This window comes from Mycteria americana, chromosome Z, assembly GCF_035582795.1.
Source record: "Mycteria americana isolate JAX WOST 10 ecotype Jacksonville Zoo and Gardens chromosome Z, USCA_MyAme_1.0, whole genome shotgun sequence".
In the NCBI taxonomy this organism is placed as follows: domain Eukaryota; kingdom Metazoa; phylum Chordata; class Aves; order Ciconiiformes; family Ciconiidae; genus Mycteria; species Mycteria americana.
Window position 1 is genome coordinate 62,597,027 of NC_134396.1, and position 14,631 is coordinate 62,611,657.

General features: G+C 37.6%; 1 protein-coding gene across 2 annotated transcripts in view; it reads right to left on the reverse strand.

Annotated features, from left to right (window-relative positions):
- COMMD10 (COMM domain containing 10) overlaps positions 1-14,631 on the reverse strand; it is a 111,698-nt gene that overhangs the window by 87,810 nt on the left and 9,257 nt on the right. The window lies entirely within an intron of this gene.

Here is a 14,631-nt window from a genome sequence, read left to right on the forward strand (position 1 = left end):
CATCTCAGTTAATCTCTTACCAGTCCAAGAAGTCAGCTAAAATCATCAACAGCACAAAGCCATCCCAGAGGCACTGTACTGTGAACAGCAGAGAAGCCAATACATGCCCTGCCTCCTACAGTGACAGTAATCTCTAGGTGAAAGATAGGAGAGAAAGTGAGTGGCAGAAACATCTTCCATGGGCACAGCTCAAAGGCAGAACTTCCAAAATTTATTGCAGCTATACCACTTACATTTACACATTAATGTATTTACATTGCATTTCTTTGTATATTGCATCGATATTATACCAGTTATGTAACAACCACTGAAAGCCATATGATTAAGCAATACTGAAAGGAAAATTAAGTATCATGACCTTTTAACCACCACCACCAGTCCAAGATGGTTAGGAAGTTTAGCCAAGGCCAAAGTTAACAGAAGACATGGTCTCAGACTGACTTTGCGTACAGCTATAGGAACAAGACAGTAGGAAGAACTTCAGCAAGTCAGCCCACAGTCTGTCAGCTGCCCTGCAATAAATGCCCCTATTCAGGCTTCATTCTGTGGTAAAAATAAGGAAGTTTACACATTAATCAAATTGATGAAAGCATGCAATACAACACAAACGGACACAGCTAAAATGCTGTAAATCTGGACTAGCTCATTTTGTGGTAGGCGTAGCTTTAGTAACAGTATGCCCACAGCCTATGAACTAAAGGTGCTTTAAAAGACAAGTTTTATAAATTCTAAAAGCAAATTAATTTTTAATCATAATTCTTGGGTTTGATTTTCTCTAACCTGATTACATCTTGGTTGATGAAAATAAGAGGGCATTGCCCATCCCACCCAAAAGTACAGTACAATCCAAAGTGGATTCTGTGGATGTGCTCAAGTCAATCACACTAATGGACAAGTCTGCTAAGCCCCCATGCTGACCAGTATCTGGAAACTTCCAGCAAATTATACCAGAATGACACAGCTGGAAAACATTTTTCTCTCCACAAACTTCAACAAAATTAAGTAAAGAAATTAACTCTGGTTCCCTCAGGAGCATAAAGATCTTAGCCTTAGTCTTGTCTTAGTCTTGCCTTAGTCTAGGTTTTAGATCAAGAAAGAAATTCAGTTCAGTTAAAGAATCCTATCAAAATTGATAATGGTCAACAGAGAAGGACCCAAATACTGACTTATGGGCTAGTGGTGGGAGCAGCCCAAAGCAATCAACCGGAAACAGTACTACCTATTTTGATAAAACACCTAATCACTAAGGTCAAACACAGAGACAGTAACTAAGCTCTGAAATGCAATGGCTCTTCGTACTGCAGTCACTAAGGTTTAAGCCCCACACTCAATTCAGAAAGGACTTTCTATCAGTTACTTAAACAGTTTATTATAATAGTTTGGAAACCAAGCCTTAGACAGGCTAGCAGCTTATCCAGGATTATAAAACAATGCCGCTAGAGACTAGAACAATATCCTAGGAAGCCTGGCTTTTAAGACTTTTCTAAAGCTGTTAAACAGTGCACCATATGTAGCATGAAAAACAAACCATCAAAAGTAAAGAAATTCAAATTTATGTCTTCTATTTCACTTTTAATACACATCTATGCAGGAATATGGTAGAGGGCTCAGAACAAATAAAATACATCTCGTAGCACAGTGGCCTGAGTTTATAGCTGAACAGCAGCCATAACTTTTTTTATATTGCTTTACCTTAAAATTACTTTGTTTTCCAGTACAATTCATGTGCCTTTTCTGTTTTGAATATAGTCGTACGAGAACAAGTTTTGATTAACAAATAGAATGCTGCCCAGGGCTTCAAAATGGTCTGACTATACATTTTCTTGAAAGAAAAATGTAACATGTATTTGGCTATGGTCGTGTTTACTTAGAAGACATTCAACATCCTGAAATAGCAATTAACCTTTTGAGAGTGGTGACATGTTTCTGCGTGGCAGTTGTGTCAAGGCACAGTATTTGGTAGCCATGAAGTGGTACAAATTTTAGGGAAAATTTTTTCAAAAATGAAAGGACTAGAAAATTATTTTCATTTCTGATATAAAACTTGTTATAGAAAACAAGACATTGGGAGAGACTATATGGTGCCAGAATCTGCAATATACTACCTGAAAAGGATTTACTGGGGGGATTTTTCTCCATAACTAGCATGAACTGGCATGAAAATAAAGCCATGTTTTTAGTTACTGTAGACCTTTAGCTTCTTTTTACAATTTCTTATCAGCAGTTTAGAAATGTGCAAGCTACCTTGGCACTTCAACAATAAACACCGTTGAAAACATACTATTTAGCACCGTTAAGTTCTCAGTGGTATCTCTGGACTTATTTAACCTCAGGGTTATGTTTAGAAAACAAAAAAACAGGTGCAAGCTGGAAAACAAGGAAAGGAAAAAACATAGATACTAAATAAAACCAATAGTAAGCACGTATGAAAATGCTTCAGATCTGCTGCATGAACCCTACGGCAAATGATTCAGGGCAACAAAGATATGAGGAAGCTTTCAACAACCCCTGTAATCCTTAGTTCCCATGTCCATTTTGTTCCACTCAGGCTTCTGAAAAGGATACCATGACGGCCAAAACTAACAGGCATGTAAGAGTGAGCCTTCCAGCCTTCCAGCGAGCCTTCCAGCGCTCACTCAGTACTAGCTGTAGAAAAGATAAGGTATTATACCTGCTAAACCAGCTCTGTATCCCCTACAAATGTAGTGCTTCTCAGTGGCCATCCATGCCTGTCCCGGGGCAGATCCACATTAGAGAGCTGCCAATTCCCCTAATATGAGAGGATCTGACCCTTCATTTGTAGATCACTAACACCTTTACATGTACATAAATACATAATCTCTGGTCTGTCTATGATGAAGTCTATGATACCCACAGTCATTTTCCTCCAGTGTAAAACATAGGAGCTTCCAACTCATGCCTACTGTCCTGTCCACGAGACTACTTTCCATACTAAATAGTAGAGCGTAATATTTTACGTGTTAGGACAAGATCATCAGCAATCTAATGTAACTATGGTAAAACGTTTGGGTGAAAGTCACCCTCTGCAAAAAGCCCACATGCACTAATGTCAAGTCTGCTTTCACAGCTTATCTGATATGAATTTTAAGCATGATCTTCAACCAAATAAAGGATTTCACATAGCCAAAATTAACGTCCACAGGATCCACCACTTCCCTCATCACTTAACAGCCCATTATGTTTTTACATACTATTGTCTCTTTCTTGCATATTTTCACCACGGTTGCTTACTTTCACTTTTGACTGCCCATAAACATTACTACAAATTAAACCAAAACTGAGTAGAAATTCAAGAAATCAGATAATCATGACAAGTTTCTATATTAGTTGTCAAAAATAAAAATACTTCTCATTTCTCAACTACATAAATGTATTTATCTTACACTCTTTAATGAGAAATCAAATAAATGTTCTTTGGCAAAGAAATTCAGGCTAAAACCGCCAAGGAGAAAACAATCATGTTAGCTCTACAAGAACCAGTCTATCAGACTCAAAAACGAAGGACTATGACTTTGAGAGTGAAGGCAGACTGGATGTCCAGAACAGGCATGTTGTAGGGTTCCAACCTGAAGGACCATGAACAGACCCAAAGTGACTGAGAAACTCACACTGAAAAAAATGTTGGCAAGGACCTTAATTTGGAAAAAGAAAATAAGTGGTAATATTGTGAAAAAAGGTAAAACTAAAAGTGGAAACAGAATTTCAAAAAATACATAAGCACCTAAAATGTCTTCCCTAACACTTCCAGCTTCAGCTGTTCCAAACTTCTGGAGCAGGGTGCAGTATTTTTACAGGAGGAGAGGGGAAAAAGAGGTTTAAATGCTCAGTCAGTACTGGAGCAGGGAAAGAGGGTATTTTTTGATTTTGTGTGATATACTTGAGTGATATGGTGAGATCACATCTCCTGTCTGTCTCTACACGCATGAAGACTGGAAGCTTGTTTTAAATTTAAATGGAAAATTGGAATTTTCCTATAAATTACCTGCTTCTATAAGATGAAGCTTTCAGATGGTCATCTAATATCATAACAAATCATTACAGGAACTATAGAAAAGCAGTATTACTGCCCTCAAAATTCACTGATGTGACACAAATAGCTTACTTCTTACCACAGTGCAAGCAGGATGCCATAATACCATGCAAATCACTACTTCTCCTCCATGGGTAATCCATTATTTGGCATCTATTTGTCCCTTAGAAAGTGCTGTAAGCATTGACCTCAGAGAAAGTACAGGTAACCATGAGTAAACAAAGCAGTGAACCTATAAGTATTACAGTATGGAAATACTGCTTGGACACATCAAATCAACATGACCGAGGTTTTTATAACCGCCAGACATTTAGACAGTTACGAAAGAACTGATCGCTTTACAGCTCAAATTTACCATATTACGAAGATCTAATTATTTCACTCAGATTCCTGCACTCCACTTTCTTGGTAAGATTTGCTGCTTTCAGAACACCTAGCTTTCCCTAAATAGAATATTATGTACTTCACTTCTGTGTAATACTAAAACATAAAATCAGTCTTCAGTTAATGAGAGAATAATTATATTCTATTCCAAACGCATACTTGTGGGCAAATGCAATTAATCAGCATTATAGGTTAAATATTATTTAACAAGCCACTATAGATAAACTGGCTACAGGAAAGATTATGAAGATACTGGCATATCCATTATTAGCCTCTCAGACAAACAAATGACTGTATGCATTTCTACAGGGAGACAGAGAAATGCTGATTAGCATTTAGCAAAGTGCAAGAAAAAGAATTCTCCAAATTCGAGTTTCATCTTGAAGTCTAAAAAGTGAGAAAAACAGACTTCTGGGCTGAACACTTGTTAACAAGTCTGATGGGCAGAGAGTGCAGAAGCAATTCTAAGTTAGTAGCAGTGTTCTGTACTTTTAGGTTTATGGGGGAAAAAAAGCTTATGAAAGCCCTGGATGGGAAAGGAACACATAGCATAAGCAAACTAGCATATGCAATTTGTGAAGTCTACTACTACTATTACAACAAATGTTTTCAGTATTGCCAAAAAGTAATTGGTAAAAAAAAAAAAGTGGTAACATTACCACTACACTTGGTAATGTTTGAAAATCAACTATATAATACAATTTTTCCATTGTATTATTTCAATTGGGTATTTCTCCCATTGCCAATGGGTTATGGTTTAGTTTGTCCCCACACAAACCCCTCCAACAACATGTGCCTTTTTAGAGAGCAAAAGGTTTTCATTACCCTGATGTTGCTAAGGGGCTGTTGAAGCTTTCCAACATGAGCAATGAGAATTTTAATGCAAACTGAGCTTGAGGCCCACAGTCAGAATTAAAAGCCAGTAAGAGTAACCTTTAGAATAACTAGGTCACATGTTGTGAATATTGAGAAGAACAATGTGTACTAAGGAAATTATAGTATGATACTAAATCTTACTCATCTAGTTCATAATGCATGTATCAGTTCAGTCAAATTGGCCTCTAGTGACATTACTAAGTTGAGCACAGCTGAAAATAAATCTTAAGATCCCTCCTGAAAATTCAAATCTTGGCACATAACGGAGTGCTTCTAATAGTACTACCTCTTGTGGTATTGGTGGTGCTGAAGGACTCGATTAATATGGACATCCCTGTTCTTGGTTGCCAGCAGCTTCCTATGGCACAGAATGTTGGTTTAGACTCGCATAGCTGAGAATAACATCCAAGCCTCCTGACTTTGAGTCAATACTCAAAGAACCACTTCACGGTAGTTTAAGTGCATCTATAGTTACTTTCCTTCACAGGCAGTCTGATTAATTTGAGGACAGGCTGAAGCTGTGTAATTGACTTCATTTTTGTGAGGTTTTTAAAAACTGCGTAATAGAAGTAGAATGCCAAAAAGAACTTCTTACTGACTCATTCTTTACAGGTACCACAGAAAACAGTCTTCTGTTAGGCAGAAGCCTAACAAACTATTTCAGTTAAAGTACGACGGTTAACATAATACAGAAATTAGTTTCATGCTCCACTGGTATATAGGCCCACCCATTTAATACTTCAATCCTTATTTTGAGAGGCCATTCAGTTCAAAATGACTGGTATTTGCGATAACTTAAATGTTACTGCACATGAGATTATGCCTTTCATATTCTGAGAAAAAAAAAATGCTTGTTTCTATAAAGCTTTTTCTGTAAAAAAAAAAAACCCAAAATAAAATGCAAGTGTAATGGCACTATTTTTCAGAGTTACACTCTCCTCATCTATTTCTACCAAATGTGGTATGTCTGTAAGAGCATTGCATCAGCTTACACACAGCAACTACCCTTGGAAATAAGTTCAGCTTCACTACTTCAATGCTGGAGTGCTCACTTAGTTAAAAGGCTACTTTAATTCACAGTCTAAAGTAAATATTGATAACTTAAGATTCCAAAATCTAAACATCTACTATTATAGTGTTAAGACCGAGTAACTAACACTATAGGAGAGTGTCTAATAGGGGGACAAAACCCAGCCTTCAGTCCATTCCTGAGGAAGTAGATTTATGATAGCTGGAGAAATAAGGCTCAAGAACTACTCCCAAATAGCACCAGTGTGAGCAAATACTATTAGATACTTTAAAGATGGAGCCTGACAAATTCAGAAAGTGCACTATATGATGTGGCTGTTGCAGTAATGAGGAGAATAAACAACTTGATGTCTCTGCCCACATGTACCTCAGAAAGGAACCTATCCTGCCCTCAAAGGATACAATTACAGAAAGAGGAAAAGTAAATGCTGTTTTAACAAATGAAATCAGAATGTTGTATTTTTAACTCGGATAGTAACTCACTCATTTTAGCTATTTTTCCTCTCTAGTTTGAGAGGAATAGTACACCTTTAAAGTTGAAAACACTTCCTGGAACAATCTGAAAAGAGCTGTTCATGTAATTTAGGCTGTCCATAGTATTACTCTCATTGAAGATGTTACACACAGTGAAGTGAGAGATAATAGGATATGAAAGACATCTTCAGCAATCTTTTTCTCATATTATTACAATAGTATATATACACTGATACAAAACATTAAAGAATGTTTTCCAACTAACAGAATATTTTGAGGAAATAAATAATCTATAACATAAGAATTTTTCTGGTGCAGATCTCTCACTTTCAATACACTTATTTCAGTTGTTCTAACCAAATAACCCAGAGGAAAATGAGTATGGCTATCCTTTCACTCAGTTTGATTCCTGAACGAGTAACTCCTATAGTTCCTCCATGAAGATCAAGTAACCCTCATTTCATTGCAGAAAAAGAAAGTCAGAATACTCACATTTTAAAGTCTGGGGGTCCCCTCCCCTCATAGCTCAACAATCAAATTAGATAAAATGTGCTAAGTCTTAGTTACATAAATGTATACCTTCCATTTAAAGAAAGTACTGCAACATGTATATATGGTTTTAACAAATTAACTATCAGTTTTGTATGGATGGGAGAGGACTAAAGGTGTATTACATGTTAAGAAAAGCATTGGTCTACAACGCAGTACTCTAACTTCAGACCTGTGTAATCACACCAACATAAAACTATAGCCAAACATTAAGTCTGCTTTCTAAAATGTACAGCCTAAGATGCCAATTCCACTCTCCATCAGCACACTCAGCACTGCAGAATCAAAACTCCAAATTAGACATGAAAATGTCAATTTTGCCTGCTGTGATGATGAAAATAATTTAGGTAAGAGCCCAAGAGAAGGATGACAAAACATGTCTGACTTAACTCCTTCAATAACTCTCCCTGCCTGCTTAAGAAAAGAATGTTAGTGCAGAGGAGACACCAGCAGGATGAAGCCAGAAGTATACTCAATACAGCAAACAAATATTAAAACAGAAAAATGCTGCACATTTTTAAGGGGAAGGCAATGAGCAACAGGCACAATTTGCCACTCATCACAGGTAGGGTCTTCATCATAGAAATATTCTGTAATTAGGAAGAGAGTGTTTCCTTTAAGATAAGCCCCAGATCAAACACCAGTTTCCTACTGATGGGAAACTCTAGCACTGGGGGCACGGGAGATGACTGCATAAACACCCTGATTTCTATTCTCTATTGTTGCTACTGACTTCAGTTGTATTAAGGTGGCATGAATATCTTTGAAGGAAGTTCTGGATGGTGCAGCTTCTCTTCAGCAGGCCTCACTGTAACAACTGCTCCATGGGTGAGGAAGTCTGCAGTGAAACAGCTGGATTTTCACATTGGTTGTTTCTGACTACAGTCCTCTACCACATTTTGAATACCAATGGAAAAACCTGATGGTATACAGTATTTCAAAATCTGTCCCCATACTGTACAAACATATTCAACTTCAATACAATTCAGTATCCCCATTTTATAAATAGATTACTGAGGCATTTGGTGGTTTCAGTGAAAAGTACCCTTCAATGGCAGATTTAAAATCTGTAAGACTCAATTTTTATCCAGAGATACGAGTCACAAATTGAATGATCAGCATCTTCAGCTGGCAGTACTAGGCAAATCTTCAAATTAAACCCAAGACTCAAGAGCAGGTACCACAAAAATGGTATGTAACTATCAATAAAATCTTAGGTACATGCACCCATCCATAAAACAAAGTCAGCATAATAGGATTGTTTGTTTTTTTTTTTTTTTTTAAAGTATGAAAGTCTGTAATTAAAGACGGTCATAACACATATGCACAGCCATGTTAAGCAGAGGTTGCACAGTCAACTGCAGTGCCTCTTACTAAATTTTAAGACCAGACTTTGCAACCTTAATGATAGTTTTGCAATGTATCTTAGTCATGTAGTCATAAGAAAATAAGAATCATTGGATGGATCTTATCTAGTCGCAATACTAGAATGCAATGTCAAATCCGATTCTGCCTTAATCTCACAAATACTGCAAGACCATCAGCAAACAGACAAATAAAATAAAACAAAAAGGCAAGCAGCAATCATGGTTTTTTACCAGTAGACAAGATCAGTCTTATAGGCTCTGAAGTAGTAGCACATGCTATGATTGTCTCTAACTAGAAATAGTGGTAGTTGTAACATAAGGGCAAGGAAAGGTTTGCATTGGGTCAGGCAGACCGACGGTGAATTTACAAAATCCTGTAAAAAGACTGACCAAATAGAACACAATTCCCAAAGGATATTTCCCAACGATATCAGTACCTTTAGGAGGCAGGAAAAAAAATAAAAGTTAGGAGCAGTAAGTGTTTTAGCTTGTAAACTGGGAGTTTCAGCTTCTAATTTATGCTAGGAAAAAGCAAGACGAGCAAGACAAAAAGCCAGTAACTCCGTCACCTCTCAGAGAGGATTTGAATATTAAGAGCGTATTAAAAATAGAAAAAGAGACTGAGATTTAACTCTAAAAGGGAAGTCTGCACTAATGATGTACCCAAAGCTATCTTATTTGGTGAATACGTAAGATGAACTAGATTCTTCATCCAAGATTGGCTCTCTCCTGGAGGGTTAATTTCCTCTGACTTCCCATTTTTGTCTGCAGGGATAAAGTCCTATTTCTCTTCAACAAACCCTACTTAGCACATATGCCAGGAAAAGTGATATTTTCAGACTTCTTCGTTCAATATTCAAACCAAACCCCCTCACATCTCTAATCTTTGAACTTAAAAAAGGAAAAGACACACAGCAAAAAGTACCAGTGTACTTCAAAAGGGAGGAAACAGAAAAAATAATGTGACATGAAATGGGTAGAGCAAGAATAGTGCTAAGAAGCAACAACTTCAAAAGACTTTTCCCTAATTGAAGTTACTGCAGGTTTTCATCTTTACACGTATTTTAACTGATAAGCAGCTAGCTTGAAAGCGAACAGAAAGGAACTGTATGACAAACATTAAAAACAGCATTCAAGTTTCCAAAACCCTAGTATTTAGGGATTCACTTTGTGCAAAAGGTAGCAGTGGTGTTGTGCTCTGTCTCTCTGGGAAATTTGTGGGCACAGAGTTGCAGTAAAAATATGCACCAGTCTATGAGCACTTATATGGAAAAGTCATAGTTGACTGCTCTTTTATCTAGCAGAAGAATATATAGCAAGATCCAACAGTGGGAAGATGAAGTTAGACAGATTTTAATTAGAGATAAGGCACACATTTTTATTAACCATAAAAAATACCCCAGAAATTACCTGTCATTTCAAGCCTTGAAATCACAACCAGACCCCTGTTTCAAAAGCTCTTGTACATATTGAAGAAAAACTACAGTTTGTATTACACAGGAAGTTACACAAGATAAGCATGGTACTCTTTTATAACCTTAAAAGATGCTATTTTGCATGTAGAAACAGAAGAAATGTTTCAGATGTTTTTAAACATTTTCAAAATGTACCTTCCTCCAACCTTTATCATTTATACTTTCTTGGTAGAAGACAGATGAGGGTAAGAAGGATAGGAAGAAACTTATTAAAAAATCCTCAAGAAGTAGTACCTAAAAATTGTAAACAATTAATACACCTACTAACAAAGCTGGGCGAGTGGAAGATTAAACAGACCCAGTTGTGCTGTCTTTACATCTTTCACCATTTGTGTTCCCTTTGCCACTGTCTGTGATAGCATCATATAATGCAAGTTGGTTCACAATTCATTGTGACAATGCCCATACATATGACACGGTCTTTGTGACCTCTGTTTGTCACTGTAAGAATGACTAGTGGATCAGACACTAACAAGAAACTGAAAGAATCTTTCTGTTTGAACTGTATTCCTCCTTATTTTGCATTTCTTCTGATATCGGAAAGAAGTTTTCCCCCACAACACACACACACACACACACACCCCACGCCAATTCTTTTCTTTTTTTGTCATAACCACCATAGGATGCATGTGTTTCAGAGTATCTCTGTACATTTGCCAGCGTTTAGAAGAGGGAATTTAGCATATTCACATTACATATACACCCCTTAGCAAGAAGGCCAGTTTCTGAGAAAACTACTTTAAGAGTTTTTCCCATATGGCTTCAAACAGCCAGTCAAGATACAGAATTGACAGCTCTGTCAAGAATTTTAGGTACGCAATTTCACTAGTTGCATTCCCACGCATCATTATATTAAGTAATGCTGTCTGAAGGCTATAAAAAACTTCTCCTGCTTGGCAACACAGGACTCTCATATTTTTTATTATATATATTTTAAAGATACCCTGAATAGTTTTCCAAAACAAGAAAGCTATGAGGCGTTTCGCTTGACCTGCCTTTAAAACAGATTTACACAGAGTACCAAAAAATGTACAGAGAACATAATATAGGGAGAGGGGGAGAAAAGCAACTGAATTGATGAAAAATTGCTATGACAATTCAGAGTGAACCCTACTAAAAAGCTAGCTCTTCTTCGCAGAGAGGAAAAAATACATTTTAATCCAATCAATATGTGTCCTGATTTCTAAACTTAAACCCCTTAAACTAAACACTTAAAAACTAGATCAGATTGATACCAGACTATTATCACTGGCCTGTCATTCTAGAGGCCAAATTAAGAACGCATTCAAAGAAAAAACTGATACAAATACTATCATTCTAATTGACTGGGATTGTATTATACAGCAGAAATAATATAATAAAGGGATTGCCATACAAGTAAAGATTCAAAGAACCAATTAATGCAACAGGAGAATATACATAATTAATAACCCTGTGCAGCTGAAGACTGCCTATAGTTCAGTGAAGAAAAATGAAAAGATGAAGTGAGAAAATAAATACTATTAAATAGCACAGCTTTAGTTTAACTCTACATTTTTATTCATTTCTCAAGACAATAACGTCCTATCAACTAAGCAGTCTGCACCAAAAAAATTTTGAAGACCTGTGTTCAAAAAAGAACATTTTTTCCTCTAACAATTAGCAGTAGTGTTCAATATGCCACAGACAACTTCATCTAATCAGTATTCTGGGAAATACTTGTTCTGTTCCTCTAAAAAACTCAATTTGGCTTGTCACCCTAATGAAGCTATCAGCCAGCGCATTGCCACCTACATCTCTTGCATAGAACTGTCAGACCCAGAACACAGAACACTAGTTTTTACCAAGTTGTAGTTTGCAGGCAAGAAGAGAATCTGGTTTAAGAGAAATAACGTGTCAATGCAAGCGAAATATCTCTAAGAAATTACTTCTCATAAGAACTAGTGCTGTGGAGTCCAAACCTGAGCACTACTGCAAGCCAAAAGATGCAGTGGCCTACTCTCTCAAAAACAGCAATGAGCCCAATTAATTAATAATATTATGAAATAATAATAATCCTGGACACCCACTAGTTTTGGCATTAAGTTAATCAATCCTCAGTTCTTCCTTCAATCTGCCCAAAGGTTCCAATGTTTGCATGATATGCAAACCTTACCTTTAAGTAAAAAAAGAAAACTGTCAACCATTTTATGTTGTCTTAAATCAGAAATGAAAGATTAGTGCCTGGTCCTTCTTGTGTACACTACAGAAAACACTTAGTGGCAGCATTTCAGTACCTCCAAAATACACTGCTTCTAAGTACCAGATGCCAGGAGAGACTCAGAATTATTTTGCCACTTGGATTTCAGTAAAACACTTTAAAACGAAGATAAAATTCCAATTAGATCTTTCTTAGTTACATTGCAAACTATCTTGTACACGGTTTCCCTGAACACCCTCTCATGCTGGAACAGAACTATCAGGATCTCAGTAATACTAATCATGACCCTGATTCTGCACTCAGATTCAGATGAGCAATCCCATGCACACACCCACTAAAGCCGTTATAAAGAAAATTCAGAGTTGGTAAGTGTATAAAAAAAGCACATGGCAAGCGAAAGCATGAAATATTCATACGTACTCTGAATTCTAAATTAATATGTAGTCTGCACGCCACCTGAGCAGGCAAGTAAAAGCCCCTACCAAATATGCAGTGACAACCAAAAAGCCCGTATGTATTTTTAAAAGAGTATGAAAGAAAAAAAATCTGTATTCAGAAAATCGTATAATGGTTTGGGTTGGAAGGGACCTTTGAAGATCAGCTAGTCCAACCCCCCTGCCATTGGCAGGGACATCTGTAACTAGATCGCATTGCTCAAAGCCCCATCCAACCTGACCTTGAACACTTCCAATGATGGGGCATGCGCAGCTTCTCTGGGCAACCTCTTCCAGTGTCTCACCACCCTCATCATAAAAAATTTCTTCTTTATATCCAACCTAAACGTGCCCTACTTCAGTTTAAAATCATTGCCTCTTGTCCTGCCACTAGAGGTAAAAAGTAAAAAGTCTCTCTCCATCTTTCTTGTATGCCCCCTTTAAGCACTGAACAGCTGCAATAAAGTCTCCCCAGAGCCTTCTTTTCTCCAGGCTGAATGAACAACCCCAACTCTCCCAGCCTTTCCTCATAGCAGAGGTGTTCCAGCCCTTTCATCATTTTCATGGCCCTTCTCTGGACCCGCTCCAACAGCTCCATGTCTTTCCTGTGCTGAGGGCCCCAGAGCTGGATGCAGTACTCCAGCTGAGGTCTCACCAGAGCAGCGTAGAGGGGCAGAATCACCTCCCTCGACCTGCTGGCCACCCTTCTTTTTATAGAACCCAGGACGCCATTGGCTTTCTGGGCTGCAAGTGCACATTGCTGACTCATGTCCGATTTTTTGTCCACCGGTATCCCCAAGTCCTTCTCTGCGGGGCTGCTCTCAGTCCATTTATCCCCAAGTCTGTATTGATACTGTGGATTGCCCCGAGCCAGGAGCAGGACCTTGCGCTTGGCCTTGTTGAACCTCATGAGGTTCACACAGGCCCACTTCTCCAGGTTGTCCAGGTCCCTCTGGATGGCATCCCTTCCCTCTAGCAAATCAGCTGCACCACTGAGCTTGGTGTCATCCACAAACTTGCTGAGGGCACACTCAATCCCACTATGTCACCGATAAAGACATTAAATAGTGTTGGTCCCAGTCCAGACCCCTGAGACCGACCCTTATTATAAAGCCACCACATATAATATTAATATTCCAGGCAAACCCATATCATACTCTATTCACATTAGTGTCTTCCAAAATATAGCAGAAATATGTCAGAGACAGATAACATGAAGGATGACAAATGGAAGCTTCCATGGAATGACAGTGAGACATCACAGACTATGTAGCTTAAAATAAAAACAAGAAAGACCACACTCTTCTTTAGTATTTCTCATAATAAAAAAGGGGATATATGTTAAAATCAAAAGATAATGGATATACTGTTTTTAAAAAACATCCATACATACCACCTTTCCCTCAAGTGGCAGAAAATCAGAAATCAGGCAAGTACACAGACTGAAACCTCCAGGTTCATCAAGTAGGATATTTCACAAGTTATAAACAATCATCTTTGAGGGTACAAGACAATTTCCAAGTCATGAGGTGAGGCAGAAGTTTTCATCAGACAGGTTAACCAGAGGATTCCACCCCTATGCTTCCATCCAAGATGCCAAAGACAGGACACACACAATGAACAGATTTTCTGACCCAGTACAGTAACTCTGGTATTTCTGGAATCTGAATCACTAACAAAACTACAAGGTACACTTGACAAAAAAAAGCATCATTATGAATGCAACTTCAACTATACACAGAGCATGAATAAATGAAGAGTCTTAAAAAAAACCCCAACTATCCAAACCAAAAAAAAAATCCAAAACCCCCCA